Source organism: Varroa destructor, unplaced genomic scaffold (assembly GCF_002443255.2).
Source record: "Varroa destructor unplaced genomic scaffold, Vdes_3.0 BEIS01000001.1, whole genome shotgun sequence".
NCBI classification, from domain to species: domain Eukaryota; kingdom Metazoa; phylum Arthropoda; class Arachnida; order Mesostigmata; family Varroidae; genus Varroa; species Varroa destructor.
Window position 1 is genome coordinate 16,250,965 of NW_019211454.1, and position 17,415 is coordinate 16,268,379.

Sequence of the window (17,415 nt, forward strand, 5' to 3'; positions counted from 1 at the left end):
GCAACCATTTAGATGGCTATGGCTGTGTCATGTTCCACTAGTTGGACAAATGAATAGGGGAGCACTGTTGCTGGTAGAGAAGATTTTCTATTTTTGGATCCGCTGTACTTTTCGTGTGGTATAACGGTGACGATATAGATGCGAGAACTGTTTTAAATCTTGTTTTTAAGTTATACGAAGATGATACGTACGTACCGAGGTTTGCCGTACGTAAGGTGTTCTTGCGTGCATTACGTCTAATATTTTGACACTTAGAGAAATTTAGACCGTTAGGTTTCGCATCAATCACGTTCGAGGTTCTTTTTGTATCGAATGATCGTATGGCTGTTATATACTCGATCGATACGGTACGTTGGTTTGTCTACCAAAAATGATGTTTTACAGGTGAGAATTTCTCTCGTTTTTTAGCGTTCTACAAAAGTTATTTTTGAGCCTTTCAACATAGATGTGAAAAAAGATTGAATTTTTATAGAAACTAGAATTGTTTTTGAAGTTGAAGTTCAAAATGACGATCTTCACCTAACGACTCAGCATTAATGAAGTCTGTCGAATTTATTGGAATAAATAAACGGAATCAACATAATTAGACATTTTGAACCGTTTCGACGGAATTGAATCTTTATCATTTCTATTCGCTCGAACGATATCCAGTTAAAGAAATATCGAAAATGAGCCAAGGTTTTCTTTATTCGCAAATAAATATCCTTTGGCTTGCACTCCTTTTAACAATATTATTTAGGGGCGTGTACACTACATACATAAATAAATAAATAAAAAAATAAATACATACATTGTTATTGGGTCTGTGCAATGAACAGCTCACAAGTATCCCATTGCTAAAGAGTATTACTTACTAGGTAAAAATTAGAATTCGGAGAAAAAAATAGAATTAGGAATCACGTATACAGAGACCGGGGCTATTCAAGAGTCTTAGCTTAGATAAACAAACAGCTTCCTTTTGCGGCCGATCATGGAGCTTTTTTGGGTCAATAATCTTATTGGATGTCAATTGGTAAGAGCTGCTTTTTTCACATGTCTCGAATATTCTTTTTATCTAAGTTGCACGTAAACATACAAATTATTAATGTACATATACCTTATGAACAATAAGCTGTATGGTTGAGATATTTGAGTAGTTAATCAGCCAAAAACTAAGGAGGGTTCAAAACTATATTTTGTAAATCAGAAATGCCGGATCAAAAGGATACGGAACAGAAATCCAGGCGAAAATATACCAATAGATAGAATCGCACAGATTTGTACGAACACTCGACAAGTACGTTACGGCTGAACTAATTATAATGAGTAACAAGCATCACCTTCTTCAGCGCCAATAGCAGTCGTTCCGATGCACCTAGTTTTTTCGGAGGAAATACCGCGTTTGATTACGAGGGCCTAACGGAACTGGTCAATAGCCTCTGCCTCTGCCTCTGCCCCTGCATCCCTCCAGTGTTTGCCCCATTCAATTTTTAACCTGGGCTTACTAAAGTCTATTGCTGTTTAATCGGAATATCGCTTCAGTTCTCAAAGTCTGCCATTATGGTCCTGTAAGCTCAGAGAGTCCTGCAAGCTGTCAGCTGTAATTTCAGATGGTCGCCTGTAAATTTATGCTGTGCTAAACAGATTGGCAGGCAGCTGAACCTGCCACCATTGTCGTGACACTACAGACCTTGTTGAATACCTGAAAACGGTATATTTGACCCTCAAGAGACGATCCCTTCTTGCGAACTAAAAGCTGATAGGGCGGAAGATAAGGCAATTGGGTGGGATGGATTTACGACAACGCTCTGTGCATTCGCTTATCGGAAGTTCAGCCGGTGGGGAAATGTCATTGGTAATCAGAGCGTGGAACTAGCATACCCTGTTGTTGCCACGTACTTTGCCAGTGACGGATGTACGTATTGGCTTGGAATATAGTATGAAAGTTTACAACCTCAGTTGAACAAATACTTTTATTTAGGTGGGGCATATCGCTGTTCAATGGCGAACTCGAGAGAATAATATAGTGTTGTCTGTTCTGCGTTGCGATAATTATACGTTGTTCCCTGTTAAATCAATTAGAAGCGCATGCAAAACTTCAAGGAACGTCAAAGCGGCAGACAAGCGTGTCCACGACTGCAATCCGCTTCATCGTCTACAACTGAAAACGCGGTTTAAATTACTTATAAGAAGCTTCGTGGTGGAAGCTACAGGAAAACAGAAAGGGCAGGGGTTTCCTGTAGATATGCATGAAACTAATGAATATAAACACATAGTTAAAATATATAGGTCCTGTATGGGTGTAGATCAAGAGACCCGACTTTTTAACACATTCGATCCTAAATTACAGCTTTATCGAGATGAAGTATTTACGTAACAAAACATGGAAAAAAATAATAACTGTATCTGATTGACTGTATCGTGGTGATGCGCTGGTGAAAGTACCTTTCTCCTATATAGCATACAAATTGAATTCGCTTACGAAGCCATGTAAAACAGATCCATTTATTTATGGCTCATGGCTATACCGACCAAGTTCTCAATGTGTTTTAATCCGGTTTTTAAATCTTTCACTACTGAATATGGATGCACAACATGTTTGATTTATCGAGCTTATATAGCATTTCTTGCCGTATTTTTCAGTCATTCCTTGCGCCAGCCCAATTTGCTGTGACCGTCTTTCAAGCAATCTCAGTGCTTCATGCTTATTTTGATGCTGGGAACAGCTGTTTTGGCACTGAACGATGACACTCGTTGGCATATACGTCATGCGTGTTTCAGCTTTGTTTACATGCTGACCGCCTTTACTTTCGGGGTAGCCCAACCCAGATTGATTGCCTATTGGCATGACCGTATCACCAATCTTCGTATTATTGCTGTGAAAGAGAAGTCTTTGTCAGCTTTTATCCGAAGCACGGAAAGGTCAGTTTGCACGTCACACCCTAAAATTTGCGCTTTGAGATAATTATTATCGTGCATAGTAACTGTAATGCCTTCTCTTTGATGGGCGTTTTTAATAACGCGATAATTATTATGTTAGGTTATGATATAATAATCCTATAATAAATCCAGACTGAGGCAGCACTATTTCTCTGTTGACGCTTGGATTCTTTAAAAAAAAGTCGGGCAAGTAATAAATGAGAATTGACCTAATTTTGACAACGACCTGATTTCAACTTATCTATTAAAGTCCTATCTAAATGCTATAATGAATGAAATATTTGACTTCTCCCTTAGAGTATGAGTCATTACGGAAAAGATATGTTTATGTTTCCACTATACTGTGACTGGTTATAGAGCGTTCAGGACTTAAATGACGACGCTTACATACAAGCTAAAACTAAATGAAAAGAAATTGATACCCGAATTTTGGCAGGGCTTCAATTCAAGTGCCAAATAGCTATTCGTGAGCAACCTCCGAATGTATTAGTGATCATGAAGTGATACCAGATCACTTAGGCTTCGCTTAAACACGCCACACGTGGAAAAAAATTCGATAACTTAAATAGCAATGGCTATCAATTGTAAGTTATAGGAAACTGAGTATCAGTCTATCACGAACAACCTGTGTAGCTATAACTGTTCAAGTATCATCACTACAGAAGTTAATCATTATTGACACCTGCTTCCTGCTACTGTGATCAACGTAGAGAGTTGCACCACGCTTGATGTATCACGGTCATGAAAGGCGAAAAAGGTGCAGAGCATCACGAGTCACGTTCGTAAAGTGCCCGAGTAAATTTTTGTAAGTAAATTTTACCAAGCATATATATATATATACATATATATATATATATGCTAGATCACAGACGTAATCAGCCTACGGTGCTCTGGTGACTCGGAAAATGACTATTATGCAAATCCAGTTTTCAGAGAACGAAAGACAAACCGTAAGCAAAAAGTATGTTTCTTACTTTACGTCGTCGCACTCTTTGACAGAGATCAGGTCTGCCTAGTTAAATTTAACTGCCAGCCACGTTGCGCATTGGCAAAACGTGGCCAAGCCTAGGTATTTAATTTCTATGTATGTAGATGTCACCCGGGGGCTCCGTTATCGTGCTGCTACCGGGTTAGGTTCGTCAGGGGCAAGGGCGTAAAGTAGAGGCGGCTCGCCGGCATACCAGCTGGCCATGAAGCCAACTAAACGTCACAGGCCAACAAATGGTCTAAGAAATGCCGTTAATCACAATTCTTTCGCCTAATGCTGAACGTCAGCGGCAGTAGCAGTGTCCTTTCCGTAATGGTCATGATTGTATCAAGTTGTTCTCGACGGTACCAGTGGAATAGGCGTTTGATAAGGTGTTGCTATTGAGGAACTCTGTTATATACGCTTCTTCGTCGAAGACGTCATTGATTTCGCTTGGCTAAATTCAAAATGGCACTACAATATCATTACTCAATTAGTTACTATTGATCACACCAGAGTTCGAGTCTTTTCTGTAAAGCAGTCCCTTAACACGCACTTTGGATGCAGTTAATAATTATCGCTATCAATAGTATTGGCAGTATCCTGTGTTAAACAGGGTACCATGTCTGATGATGACATTGATTTTTCTTTATCTAGTGTTGGAAACGGTGACGCGACCACTTCACGCACGGAGGAAACGACCCGCCACGCGCATGCGTATGCGCAGAATGACGTGGACATTAACGTATTTATGGTAGCAGCGCAAACAGAGTTACACAAAACTAGCTAGCTAGCTGCAGGAACTGTTACATTATGAATAGGCCACTTCACCTTCCCTCAAGCTTCGATGAGTTTCCTGGTGAGTTCTCTATAGGTTGAAGCGTACACAGAGCCACCCAAAACTGATTTCCGAAGAATTATCCTTGTTTGTTAGCTGAGCACCAAGCATGGTAGATTTTTATTTTTAAGGTCTATGGCATCCGAAAGTATTTACCAGATAGGCTGCAGGCAACATATCTGTGGGTTTTACGGTACAGTGCGAGTAATAGGACAGTTGCCAGCTCGGGAAGATGATGCTTTTGTCCAGACATTGGCCTAGTAACTAGAGAGAAACACAACAATGATGCTAATGCGCGCTGATTTTGAACACAGTTACGCTCCTCTCCTTGAAATTTTAATATGTTCACCGCGCCTATGGTGTCACTATAGTTATTAAATTATAGGTAAAGTTATTGCAATGTTATAACTATTTTATAATAAACAAATTGTTATTATGACCAAGTGACAATGAACGAAATACTTCTTTGCAAACCACAGTGCCTCACCAATATTTAATGATTTTTTTAAAATTGAATTAAAAAAAACATATTTCTCGTCGTTTATGCATAGAATTTTCAGTTCTAGTAGTAAATAAACAGAATACAATTATATTTTTACAACGGAGTCCTAAGTTAACGCAATGTATTGCCAGAGAAAAGTTACTTTACGCCAGCGAAACCAGGCTTCCTTCAGAAGAAGCCTATTCGAAAGATATCGTTCAAGCTCACTTATATCTGCACAACTGCTTTAATGCGTGAGACAAATATACACTATGATAAAACTGGAACCTTCCTAGAGCGACAGTGTTTAGATATATGCCGATCTATGCATAACTTAGGACATTTCAAGTTACAAATATCAAGTTCTGGGTACAAATACATATCAGCTTAGCCGGAGTATGGCCCACAGAGATTCCAACTGATGTTCCTCTATTTTCGATTTTTCTGTCTAGCGTAACACAAGATAAACATAACGCTTATAACGTAACACCATTGGCTTGTCGAAAGCACAGGCCACGTGAGTTTTAAGACCTATCCCGGTTCCTAAATTCTATACATGTTATGTATACACCCTTCAAGATGAGGCTGAGCTATTAAACGATCGTTTTCGTTCAGCGACTATTCCTGAATTTACGGTGTTATTTTGCTTAGATTTACTCTACAACCTTAAATAGCAGAGAATTGTATTGTTGGAACATCATAAACCTAATAAATCTGTTTGTGCACAAAAGCAAGCTTGCTCTTATAATTAGCAAATCATTAATAAGTATTTTATATTGTCATGTATCGGGGTTGAGTGTGTTTTCTTACACTACTCATTAATCAGCTCATCTGTTGCGTTCATCAGCATGTTGCTTCTGATTCGTTTTTTTTCCTAGTCATTAAATGCAGTCTATCATCCAGCCTCTCGCATGAGAGGATGACCCCGTGGGATCTCATCTGTTCGCTGGTGAGCAGACCATATTAAGCCCGATTACCCGAGCCGATCTCTGAACTGAATGATGACACTCTTTATTTCCATCTAATAGTAACTTCTCTATTGGTAAGTTGCCTACTTATTATAAACGCAATCATCTGTTGTTGATATTTTTGTTCATAAACCACCGTCTGCATTGTATATAGAAGTATCACCCAATAATGAGGCCCTTACTTTAAGAGTAATCGAATTATATTGCTAATACTCCACATAGGTCTCTGAGCAACTCCAGCCCAATCGGCCTGTTTTCATGTCCTATGGCTACTAAGGATTATTAGAAATTGACGTTATTTTGTTTTGCTACACAGTTCAGTTATCTACTAAATATATAAACACTATAGTTATTAGCTACGAAACATGTTTATTACTTGAGATAGTTTGCAAGCCAGACCCGTGGTTCTTTTCTAACCTGCGCCTTGTGTACAACCTGCAGCCTGTGTATAACCAGCGGCAACAGCTCTAAAGCAATGACAGGCAGACCCCTCGGGTACCAGCGGCCGCTGCCATGTGGGAATAGAGCATTATTGTTGTTCAGATGAATGGAGATAATATAATGGCCTTGTAGGAGAAAGGACTTTGGTTGGAGGAATGGAGTTCTGCTCGTTGTTTGGGGGGTGGTTTATGCGTAGCCTGTGGCGGTATTAGCTGGAATAACTCGAATTAGTTTGCTTCCTTCAAATGCCATGAATCTACCAAGCCTCTACTCATTTACCAGTCGGACCTTATGCAACCCTACCTGCTCGCTTAGCTTGTTTAACGCTCGACCGACTTGAAGTATCGTACCCTGAGCTAAAAAGAATTATGTTCCTTGAGGTCATTGGGTTTTTTGGGATTTGTTACACCCGCCAGGTTCGGTTCGATCGGTGTCTACTGACGTCCGCTCGTTGTAGTTGTTGCTGCGTTCGTTGTTGAATACCATCCGCCAAAACAATATGTATATATTTTACTATGGCTACATGATATATGGGGTCTGTTGATCTGTCCACAGATAACTATTTGCTCTATGTGGTAATCTTATTCTTTATTTTTGATGATAGCACAGAATCACTAAATACCAATAGATATAATCTCCCGAGGGGTCGTTAACCGCTGTCATGCCATATAGCGTTCCGAAACCCCTCGGAATTTAGCCGAATTTATACATGCTATACAAACTGAGCGTCGCAAATGGGACCAGTGTTGCATTAGTAAGCTTCACACACACCTTTTTATAGTTACGGTATACTAAAAAAAAAAAAGCCATTTTCTCACTATATCATTGCACTAAATAAAATACATATATTTCGCTCCTAATACTGTACCTAAATAAATAAAAACAGATATTTCAGTCACCGCGATGACAGCCCCAATCGCTCACAGGCTTGTGATAGATGTTCACCTTCCTAATAAGGCCACAAGTTAGCGAGTCGATGCCGTTACGCGGGGATATATTGAGCCTAATGCTCAATAGCGTTTCATATATATCACACCGTTTACTCCAGAACGTGTTTATATTGTCAAGCAGTCAATCCTGTATTAGTCGCTTTGTATAAGCTAAGCTAAAAGATGGATAATCTATTCTAACACTCAAAAGATAAAGTTCAACCGGAAGTTTGCTTCTATACGTGATAGATGCATTTCCTGAACCGTAAGCAGGGGCGCGGTAAAATCTGCGAGGACGAAAGATTCTAGTCATAGGAAAATGGAAGATAACCTGTTGTTCTATTCCTGGGAATAATTAGGTAGCAAATAGGCCCAGTCAATTCCTTTGGTTTTATTGTTCCCAGAGAGCATCTGTCTGACTTTTATGAGTTCCTGAAACCTTTCTAACCAAAGGATCATCCGGAGTGTTATTTTAGATGGCAGCAATTAGCTTGGAGTCCCCACCGACCTTTCTCTTTAATGTATGTTCCGTTGCATTGTGCTGGAACCTGCTTCTTTTCGGCGCGGTACACTATCAATTGGGGTGATCCGAAGAATTTATAGTCTCGATGAAGGGTTTGTCCGTGTATATACCCATGATAATTACTATTAAAAAAATTGTTGCCGTTGTCGTTAGATCTTGTCACCATTACCTCCGCAATACAGTTCGGGTACGTTTTCAAAATCACTAGAATTATATGTCTTGTAGAGCCGTGTGCTATCCGAGTCATTTGTTCTATTCGTGATAGATCATTGATTCATAACTCGTTTTTGTCGCTCTTTTCAACGGATCCATTCCGGGTCGCGACGCAAGCATATCATTCCGTCTTCCACTGAAGGGAGTATTTCCCTATTAGTCGAGGTTTTTATTGGCCAGTCACTGTCCAGTTGCCGCTATTCATGACGTTTATGTTCTTTCCGTCGGAGAACCAGATCTTGATAGTAAGGTTTAAGTAACAATCTTAAGATAAACAAGAAGAACGCGTAGCTGGGACATTGAGGGAAAATCCTTGTCATAGCCACCGTCGAAAAGACTACTTTGTTATCAACAGCTATGTGATATTAGAAAGATGCGCTCGTAAATTCTGTACAAACTCCACAGTTGGTACCCACAAAAAGCTGGCGCCTAACTACTGGTAAATAAATTCTGAAGAACCCGAGATGGGCTGAAGTGAAACTCTGACCTTCGAGGCAGAGAGTCAAAAGCGGTTTGAGATGTTCTGTGTATAGGCGGAGCTGCCATATGCTCAGCATTGGTCATCTCGGTTATCGAACCCTCGCTATTATATTACGATTCCGCTTCTATAGAACTTCCCATGTAGCTGATTTGTTAATTATTTTCACGCTAGTAGTTAACTTTACAAATAGAAAATTGTACCGACCCATATCTATCGTGCCCTCAGATGTGATCCACATAACCCAGTTCAGAATTAACGTCCCCTATACCACACATACTGTACTGGTAGTTGAGTGATTTGCCGTGTCTTTGAAGCTATGTCTACTCTACTATATTCGATTGAAAGTAAACATCGGATTTTCATCGGATGTACAAATATACCTATAATACAATAAAACGAACGCCTTACTCTAGCCAATGTTCTTAAATAAGCACATACCTATTTAAATGCTCAGTGCATCTCCTTTTTTTCTTTTTAGCAAACGACGGATCATAGCAACGCTAGGTTTTCGTCAATGTCCCGCAAGACACTGAAAAGGACTGACATACGTTCATCATTCGAATCAACCAAACATGTGAAGCATATTGCCTTGCCTCGATGATGGTGTGGTGAGTAATGTATTTCGAGTTTTACATTCAGTATCGCCGTTAGGCATTCCATTAGAGGGCTGGCTCCGAGCACAAAACAGCGTGGGCCTTCGCCCGGGTTCGAACCTAGATCTCTAGGTGGCCATAGAGTTAATAGGCAGACACATTACCTACCATGCTATCCTTTCCATAAAAATGTAGGGACACGTCGTGGTTTGGCCTCAAATCTCGGCTTAGACACGCCTCGTGCTGGCTAGAGCCAGCCGTGTGATGGGATGCCTAACGGTGGCAAAATATTTAGGGATTTCGCTTCCTTATTTTTCAGGGAGCGAATAAGGCACAGGGATTCCCCTTTCATTTTATTGTTAGTTAAACATTAAACTGCTCTCGTGGCTATCGAGAAAATAACTCCCTCGGTGACAGAGAAGCTATAGCATCTGCATGTTGATGAATTTATTCAGATCGAATTTATTTGACCAACGACCTCCCTGCAGTGAGACCCCAACCTCAGTGACATTTTAGCTTAGGTCCTGCTCGGTGTCAAAAAAGAGGCATGATAATGTATCGTATTTGATAACAAATGGACGTTGATAGTGTAATACGTACTAACTATAAGGGGTCAATAAATAGACATAATGATGTAACTAAAGAGGTAATTAAACCTAAATTTGACTAATCAGCATTAAGTAATTAGACTTGTCATTTGATATTATATACCCTGGAGTGGGTAGTATATAGGCCGCCGGCCCAAAAAGGGAGCTTAGCTGGTTGTTAGCTTGGGACAGTTATCTTCGAGCGTTATACGTTCTTCGACTTCATAGGAAATATACCCAAAGGTAAGTAAATGAGTGGACGTTGTCCAGGTCGTTCGAGCGCATCTTTTCAGGTATATTGGCATACTTACAACGAAGAATAATGGGCATCGAGTAATATTATTCATATAGAAAAAAAAAAAAAAAAAACTATAAAACACCAAGCGTTATTAGCACAAATAGAAAATGAATCGCGTTAGTAGATGCTCGTATAATTACTATGCCATTATTTAGCTCTACCAGAGAAAGCTTCGAACTAAGCCCAGCTGATTCCAAAAACTTGTTCCCCTGATAGTATAGTGGCTAACGTATCTGCCTGCTATGGTCTTAAACACGCTTAGTGACCTAGATTTGACCCTGCGAGTGGTAAACATAGGTCGTTTTGCGCTAACACGACCGCTCAGATAAAGTCCCGGCGAACGTCGCTATCGGATATAAGACTCGGTTCTCATTGAAAGAATAGCTGGAAAGGGTTGTACGAAAAAAATGTAAATATCTCCGTGAAATCGATCCTCTTATAGAATCCATCTTACATTTGAGTGGTTCTCGGAGTTGACTGTTGTAAAAATGGCCAGCGGCAGATGAAACGATACGTTCCGATTCTGAATTCCCGCTAGTTTAACACCAGTATTCACTTGAATGGCCTGCAAGTCTGGTCATCGCCGCTAACGAAATATGTCTCATGCTGAGTTAGAAGGACCTATCTTTGCGTGTTGACTTGACCGATACGAAGCAACGTTCCCTCAAGTAACTAGAGTGGCTTCGGGGCAGCTTGAAAATGAAATACTGACAAATCGCTGTTGCGTCTCGCATTATATTGTAACTTTTGCAGTAAAAGCATAAGTTAATATTATTTTTTAAGTATTAGCTTGCGGACCTATTCTTCTTTATCTATTTTTACTTTACCTCTATTTTTCTATTACTTGTGATTATGGCCAGAAGTTCAAGTTGTTGCTATTAATTTGATAATAGAAATCACTGACTTCTAGGGGTTCTTCAAGTGACGTTTTTTGCTGGACCGCTAGAAGGGTGACACTCAACAGGGTGATGAACATCGAGGTTTGGCAGATATTATAACATTACGAAGCGAACTGGATTAATGCATTGGGTTGAAAGATACATAAAAAAACATGTCGTTATAGGAACCAGCTCACTTAGGTATTCGGGTGTAGTGATATTCACGGATTTTGCTATAGTACAAGGTTTAAACGGGAGTTTCTGCAAGGTTGAGGTCTCTTGCAGCTGTCACATCTTAGCGATTGCTAGACAACAAATTCCCCTGAAAATTTCGTTCCCTTTATATGTCGAAGATTGGCCAGTCGTTCCAGACATTCAGGATGTGTACGAGCTTACGGAAAGTATGTTTCATGAAGCCCTGAATAATATCCAGTAGAGCAGCCGAACTTCCAACCGTCTGATAAAACCCCTAACCGCGATATCAAACGTAAAACTCAAAACGTAAAGGATAGCTACACTAAATGGAGTCTTCTATCAGTGAAACTTCGGCGTTTTTGCCATATTGTTGACTCGGAACAATCGAATAGTATCTAACAAACTGACGTATATATATTAAATTAACAATATTATAAACGTATTATATACATAATGTGTTTTGCGCATCGGTGCGATTGTCTCATTTGTAATGCCCTATGCGCTACTATTGTACGAAGTAGATCAGCAAAGTTGGTGCCTACCATTATGCTGTTCGTTCAGCCTTTCTTCATCCCGAAGAACAACTAAATGCACTCAGCCGGAATGCCTCGAGAGCGTCTTTTTAGCATGCGCATTTAGGTGTGAGCGCTTCATGGCAACGTCTCAGTGCCGAACGAGTAGTACGGTTGCACTCATCTCCATTGCCTCGTCTTATGAGAGGGACGAGAGGTGGAAGAGTGAGAAGACCCAGAAACCGAAACCCAAAAACCTACAAACTCTCGCCTAAAAACGCCCCGCTTTCCCGCCACCATGTGTCCCTTCCTCATTTCTTACATTCAACCCTAACGGTCCAGATTTTTCTTAGAGACCCATCAGACACAATTAATGCAATGAGCTGGTTCCGTCAGTCGCTTTTCAGTGTTGAAAGAGTAATGTCTTTAGGCCAGTAGCGGTGTTCCGGTTCCCATATACAGCGCACTAACCGTCCATTGCTGAAGACCGGACCCACCTCTAGCAGGTTCCGCATGCGCTTCTCAAAGTATAATTTTTATTTAAGTCACTTAGGGTGCCGGTAACAACTAGGCTCGTTAGGTTTGTCTATCTACTAGATGGGTACCCATGTGTGTCGTTTTTCCAAAACTGTGGGTGCATGGGCCTCTGGGAAACTTCTGGTACCCAGAAGGCTCTCCGGTTGTGCTGTCTTTACCGTGGCTCTATCCCGATTCTAATCTACTTTTTTGTCTAATCCTACTGAAGGGTCATTTAGAACGATATGGCATATGGACAGATTAACTGATCTACAGTGCGGTTGAATCTACGAGAAGTCCCAGTTCCGCTTTGATAGGCTTTATACAATTCTACGGCATGCGGAAGGTTTAAGTATTGTGCTTGAGCAGTAACAATTTTCCGTGAATCAGCAGTAACAACCGAAGGCCTAAGTCTTCAGGCCGCTTTTCTGTCAACATGAGTCGATTTGCCTTAGATGCTTCGCTACTTTTTTTTACTATTGGTTACTGCTGGCTAAATAAGCAATGGATGGCAAAAGAAAGGCAAATTCAGTTTTTTCAATAGTATTGTTGGTATTAAATTTGAAATGTGAGCGACTTTTCTCTCCCGCTAACCCCCGCATTCCGTCGTTCTCTGTGAGTGTTGTATAACAATGGCCGTTCTCACCAACTCAAAGGCCGCTGTACTTAACCAGCGTGTGTAAGAAACGCACCATCTTCATAATAATAATTTCTATTCGAGGCCGCTTAACTTACGAGCCATGTTAATTTGCAAGCATATAATGTTCTTCACTCTTTACGCTGAGGGAAGTTATTGCGTAAACAGATATTTCATCATTATTACTGTGTTTAGTTCTATTGCAGATCCAGCGTGTTCATTCAATCGTGGTTCGGATCGTGTTCACTATCGACATTTCTAATAATCGAAAAGCACATAGATAGGAAAGGTTTCCAAAGAGAATTTTTAGTTGAAGATGGTAGAAATTGCTTTGGTCCTCATTTAGTGAAAACTATTTAAGGACACGTTTGAAAGGCCAGCAAGAAAAGACGTCTCTGAGACGCAATTCCTAAGCCAGTTCCCTGTGTGCCTGTGAGATGTTCTATACTACACTGTCAAACGTAAATCATACACTCCAGTTTCATTATATTTTGGTCGGCATTCTGTGAAAAAAAACATGCACAATAAATTCCCCTTTGCATATCATCCCATCCCGCCCTTCCCAATCAGCCAGCCATAGTTTTCTGCTACGAAAGACGAGTACAGGATACAGCCAAGGAGACAAGAGCCTGTTAAAACGAATCCTGTTGACAAAAAGCTATAGTTGTTGCCAGGAAAACATCTGATGCCCAGTGTGCAAGTCGTTCCAAAGGCAGTTAAAAACAGGCGTTATCACAGTATCATAACGCAAAAGATGTGGCCAAGTTTATCGGCCATTTTTATTGGGTCGTATAGGTTTAAATACAATAAAAATTGTCATATTTCCGAGACACGAGCATAAAAATATAACTAAGTACCGAGATATGACATTCGGCAAAAGTTCAGTGTGCAGTTTCTAGAACCCCACATTCAGTAAATCAAGAAGTCAGAGAAACGATGCGTCTGATTGAATCAATGACATTTGAAAGCACATATTATAAAGCTATTATCATTAAGCAGGGCACAACATAGAAAAGAGGCTATTAGTATTTGTAACGAAGTCCGATTCATGATGCAGAAGTACCATTTCATTTTCATATCATTTTATCATTTCAAAATGTCTCTTTCTCATTTATGTCTTTCAGTAGTTCTGCACACAATTCTTGTCTTCACTGATTGTTACCTTACTTGTCACTCGTCACTTTCTATTCTCATGTAATTAGTAAATTAAATTAATTAGGACACCTTACCAGCATTAATTCTTTCTGCTGGTGCTACAGCCGCAATATCTAGAATTTCAACCAATTCAGATAACTCTGGTGGTTTTGTCGTATCGATAGTTGATAATTTCTCTAATAACGTCAGTACTGGCCTGGTAAAAATGTGTCCGTACTTGTTGCCAATTTAGCCGCCCTTTCGCGCAACGTGTCCTGCCTCTGCTAGTTGCATCTGAGAAATCAGTCCTCTTTCGAAGGACAAACCGCCAAGGAATTTCCGCCTTTGAACACCCCTGTGTGGCAACGTTCTCGCCCCAATTTCGAGAACTGATACGTTGCGTGTTCGACCCTACATTGCGAAAGGCATCAGCCGAACCCATTGTAACACTGTAAAAAAATACTACCTATCAGATTGACGTCCGTAACAATCTGACAGCTAAAAGGCAACATCTGGGCGGCTTTATCTCCAGCGATCTGAATGTGGGTCGCTAGCCACTTACGACATTCGCTACGACATTAATTCTCGACTGCTCATGAGGCTACTTACTCGAAGCGAAGCTACCTCGCCAGATATTTTCCATGCATATTTCGAAGTCGCACGAGTAATCTGACGCAACTTGTTTAGGACTAGGGCGGATAAAAGATACAGATCTCCGCAACATAAAGTTTTTTTTTGACCAAAAATATCTCCATCTCGAACCAAAATTTACAACTCATAGTGTCAAGACATGACATCTGGCAAACTTTCTTTTTGTTCGAATTATATTAAGTTACATTGCGAAGAGTTTATGGCATTCTGATGAAAACGTTTCCTTTACTGTCCTGTACTTTCAAGCAGCAAGAGGAGATGTCTACACTTAAGGCTCGCTGCTAGTTTGACCCCGATACAGTTTAACTGTGTCCTAGCTTCCAGCCACGAAACGAATCGCCCATGTGTCTGTCTATGCCCGGGTTCGAATCTAGACCACTATCCGTCCCTAAGATTAACTTACTTCATCAAGCTATTTTTCATCTAACCAAGCCTTTAATGAGCAAGTCTCCATAGACAAACTCGAATAGAGTACGCGCGCGTGTGCAGACTTCACCTTTGCGTAAATACACCTTTCTTTTCTTCGATAGTAATCGATTTTATATGACAGTTTGGCGGACGCTACCAGCGTTATATGGCCCGCAGAGGAATTGTAGATAATAGAAATCTATTGAGCAGTCTCGTTATTGTTGCCGGATGATCCGTTCGTTAGGAAAAGGTTCAGATCTAAGCTGATTTCTGCGATAGCTGTAGTTAAGCTAAAACGTTGCGGTTTGCCGGTTTCTTATGTTAGGTACAACGCAGTTGTGGTTGCTTATTTTTACCTGGTAAAAACATTTTATTCTTGCACGAAACAGATATTATTGTGTTACTATTCTATTATTGGGCATAGCAAATTTACGGCCAATCTGAAAATTATCATTCTGAAGGAAAGAATTACTTCAGAGAATACGGACCACAAAATAAAGTACAACATCAACGTTATGAATGGATGAAACAAATTAATCACTTCAATCATACACACTAGGCTAAATCTGCCTGGTGTCTCGAACGATCTTCGAATAGTAAAAGGACAATAGTTAGTCACTTGGGAATAGCCTACACCCTGTAGTCCGAAGGTGAGCGACTTAAGTAATGTTTGCCAAATGCTTTGGATCGGCCCTGATTGAAACGATCGTCAAACAAGGTCAAATCTGGGATCTATTCAAGACGACCACTCCTACTTATCTTGGGGCGGCCATTTCTTCTGAAACTGTGACTACCTCCGGCGCGCCTGTTCTTCCTTCAGCGTTACGAGGATTCTTGACATGGACCTAATTTGAATCGGCCCTGTCGAATGCAACGGAGCAGTTGGCCGCATGTCCAGTCGTTGCCATTAACGCTACGACTAATGAAAGGGTATTGTCATACATTGGTACCGGCTGTATTATTTAAAATCCCTCTAGGAAACGTGTTGTATAACTGCCATTGTCAATTCATAAGACAGTATATAACGAAAAACGTTGACGACTAGGTAATACCATAAACGGGTCGGATTATGGTATCGTAATTACGTACCAGCTGAACATACATAGGGTATTAACCTAGGTGATAAAGGGGCTTAGTAATGGGGTCTACCGCAGAAGCAACAGTACAAGATCTTATTGGGGAAGGTTGTTGGGTAAGCGTTATTGAAATCAACTCAATCAGCGAACTTTGAGATACTATAATAACAATGCATATGGCGAATAGGATAAAATTGAGCCCTAGCCAAGCCTGAAATAAAGATTGCCTTGAGAAGATACTATATTTACTAATTTAAATTTGCTTTTGTCAGCAAGAAAACCAAAGACTGTGGCCGGAAATGTAGACTTATAACTTAATCCAAATCAATCACAAGTTGAATTGCAACATTAAAATATGTTGACATTTCAACATAAATGGCCCCATCGTAGATAGAGCAATGCTTTTGTCTTACAATGTACTAAAAATTGGTCCCGACCATCTATATTTGAATAACTTCTGTGATATTGCTTATGACAATAGTCCCGACGACCTACGGCGCTTTAACGCCTATGAAACCAAACATTACGCCCAAGTAAAGAGATTGATGCAACAGGTTTGCTATAAGTAATCAAACGGAAATGCGATATATATATATATATATATATATATATACAGCAAAAATTCTATAATATCGTTTGGTGACTACCAGTTTGTTCTGTCTAATCGAATCACATTCAGTTAATTATAGGCATATATAATAACTATAAAGTAGGCCTTGACAATCACCAATGTTACTCGTCCATTACTAGAAACCCAATGTGTTACCTGCGTGTATGCATTTTGTCCGCTACATCTTTAATCTGCTGGACATCGGCAAGAGCTATCATAGAGCGTGACTAACGCAAGCTTCCCGGTGCAAACCTGAGCCCTCGACAATACAGTATGCCTAACTGGAGGCAACCCGATAAACGTATTCGATTGGCACATTTTACCAACCTTAACACAGTGTACCTTAACTATAAAGGGTAGTTCTTTGTTTAAGGCCGCTTAATGCACGAGGTAAACGATCGTCATTTTAACCAGCTCAATCGTTGGATGCCTCTAGGCCATGAACCAATGAAACTCTGCGGCGTACGTGAGCGGTTACAGGGTGGAATTCAATCAAATTCATAGCGCTTGACTATGTTCTAGCCGTCAAGTATCTATACCGTAATTATATTATGACTATA

The 17,415-nt window shown here is 40.2% G+C and overlaps 1 protein-coding gene and 1 long non-coding RNA gene across 21 annotated transcripts in view; one reads left to right on the top strand and one right to left on the bottom strand.

Annotated features, from left to right (window-relative positions):
• Positions 1–17,415, bottom strand: part of LOC111243040 (uncharacterized) — a 277,350-nt gene that overhangs the window by 116,624 nt on the left and 143,311 nt on the right. The window lies entirely within an intron of this gene.
• The window catches only part of LOC111242841 (uncharacterized), a 163,776-nt gene continuing 149,121 nt past the window's right edge, over positions 2,761–17,415 (top strand). For 14 of the 18 annotated variants that reach the window (XR_015319318.1, XR_015319313.1, XR_015319314.1 and 11 more), the window contains exons 1-4: positions 2,761–2,901; positions 4,544–4,745; positions 6,084–6,247; positions 9,239–9,368. This is a non-coding gene — a long non-coding RNA (uncharacterized LOC111242841). Of the gene's footprint in view, positions 2,902–4,543; positions 4,746–6,083; positions 6,248–9,238; positions 9,369–9,672; positions 10,038–10,071; positions 13,142–13,171; positions 16,983–17,415 lie in introns of those variants that run through there. The other 4 variants (XR_015319310.1, XR_015319317.1, XR_015319315.1 and 1 more) reach the window with 4 other exon arrangements.